At 41.9% G+C, this 2453-nt stretch overlaps 1 pseudogene; it reads left to right on the top strand.

The window, feature by feature from the left end:
• Positions 1 to 646: 646 nt before the first annotated feature.
• Positions 647 to 1553, top strand: LOC130835899 (60S ribosomal protein L5-like; annotated as a pseudogene).
• The last annotated feature ends 900 nt before the right edge of the window (positions 1554 to 2453 follow it).

The following is a 2453-nucleotide window of genomic DNA, read 5'->3' as shown; positions in this document are numbered from 1 at the left end:
AGGATAGACAGAAAAGTCAATAGAATGGAAGAAGAGAGTCTAAAATTGACCTACATGTGTACTATGTTATTGTTTTAAAGATGACTGCAGATTCTTAGATACACCTCCCATCAGGATGTGGGGTTTTCTTGAATCTGGATGGGACTGTGACTGCTTTGACCAAAAGAATATGATGAAAATGACACTGTATAATTTCTGAGAGTAAGTCGTAAGAAGCAACCCACCTTCTGCCAGGTTCTCTGGGGACACTCCTTCTGTGCGAAGCCAGGCTTATGTAAGAAGTTTGACCACCCTTTGGTTGCCGTGATGGGGAGGTCACGTGTAAACATTTTGATCGACACTCTCAGCTGAGCCCCCGGGCACCAGCTGGCAGGCCAGTCACGTGAGTGACCCATTTCTGACCCCAAGCCTAATTGAGCCTTCAGATTTTTGCAGCCTCGTGCAACACCTTAGTGTAATCACATGAGAAACTCCATGAATAAACTGTCCAGCAGAGCCTTTCTTGGATCGCTGACCTGTAAAATAGCAAAGTAAAAGCCTCGTGCTAAGCCCGTCATTCCTGTGGTAGTTTGTTATGCTGCAAAAATAATTGGATAATTGAGTGGGTGAATGAGAGCCTTTTCAAGAAATGTTGCGAGGAGCTCAGTGGCGGCTGTGTCCTCCGTTCAACAGGATGGGGTTTGTTAAAGTTGTCAAGAATAAGGCTTACTTCAAGAGATGCCAAGTGAAATTTAGAAGATGGTGAGAGGGCGAAACTGACTACTATGCTCGGAAACGATTGGTAATCCAAGACAAAAATAAGTACAACACATTCAAATACGAATGATAGTTTGGGTAACCAACAGAGATATCATTTGTCAGATTGCCTGTGCCCATATAGGAGGAGATGTGATAGTTTGTGTAGCTTATGCTCACGAACTCCCAAAGTATGGTGTGAAGGTTGGCCTGACAAACTGTGCTGCAGCGTATGGTACTGGCCTGCTGCTGGCCCACAGGCTTCCTAATAGGTTTGGTATGAACAAAATTTATGAAGGCCAAGTCGAGGTGACTGGAGATGAATACAATGTGGAAAGCACTGATGGTCAACCTGGTGCCTTCACCTGCTACTTGGAAGCAGGGCTTGCCAGAACTACTACTGGGAATAAAGTTTTGGGGCCCTGTAGGGAGCTGTTGATGGAGGCTTCTCTGTCCCTCACAGTACCAGACGGTTCCCTGGTTACAATTCAGAAAGCAAAGAATTCAATGCTGAGATACATCGAAAGCACATCATGGGGCAGAACGTTGCAGATGACATGCTTGAAGTTGAAGATGCTTACAAAACACAATTCTCTCAATACATAAAGAACAACGTAACTCCAGATGTGATGGAGGAGATGTATAAGAAAGCTCATGCTGCAATATGAGGGAATCCAGTGTATGAGAAGAAGCCTAAGAAAGAAGTTAAATAGAAGAGGTGGAACCATTTCAAAATGTCACTTGCCCAAAAGAAAGATCAGGTAGCTCAGAAGAAGGCAAGCTTCCTTAGAGCTCAGGAACGGGCTACTGAGAGTTAATAAACCAAACCATAATTTCTATGACGATTTTTCAGATAAAGAAAACAATAAACTTATGGACTAAGTAGCCAGAAAACAAACAAAAAACAAAACAACAACAACAAAAGAAATGGCACAAGAAAAACTGGATATCTGTATGGAAAAAAAAAAGAACTTTAACACATACTTCCCACTATACATAAAACAGTTCAAATTGGAGGATAGACTGAAATTAAGAACAAAATATGTAGAGCTTCTAGATAAACACATCAAACTGTATGTAACAGAATATACTCAGCAATAAGGAAGAAAAATAACCCATTGATACATGCAACATTAGGGATGTTTCTCAACAACATTACCCTAAGCTAAATAAGCCAGACACAAAAGAGAATATATTATATGAATTTATTTATATAAAGTTCTAGGACAGGTAATCTACAGTGATATTGAACAGTAGTTGCCTCTTCACAGGGGATGAAATTCTGGCACTGGTTCCCTCTGTTTATGGCGGGTCCCTAACACTGATTATTTTTCTTTTAGGTGCTTTTGTGGCTTCCACAGAAATACTCTTGCTGGGGCTCTCTAATTGTAATTGTTATGATTTGAGTCTCCGTCTTTGTATATCCAGTGGCCCATCGCATGTGAAGTCTCTCTTTAGGGTTCCATCATACACTTGGGGGATCTCCTGGGTAAAGTTTACTTTAAGGCAGCTCCAGGTCAGCTTTCTTCCCCATGTGGTCCACATCTCACCAATGAAAATGCTCACAAATTTTTGTCCCACCAAGAATTGCAGTTTGTTCCAGTGTAGGGTTTTACTCTATAGCCATGGGATTCAGCTTCTTGCCTCAGGCTTTTTCAAGTATGGTTCTGACATCAGTCTTGGACTCCAGCTATGCCAGGCAGTCAAGGTCAACCGCT

Source organism: Hippopotamus amphibius, chromosome 14 (assembly GCF_030028045.1).
Source record: "Hippopotamus amphibius kiboko isolate mHipAmp2 chromosome 14, mHipAmp2.hap2, whole genome shotgun sequence".
NCBI lineage: Eukaryota > Metazoa > Chordata > Mammalia > Artiodactyla > Hippopotamidae > Hippopotamus > Hippopotamus amphibius.
The sequence above is the reverse complement of the archived record's forward strand: the minus strand, read 5'-3'. Positions and strand labels throughout refer to the sequence as shown.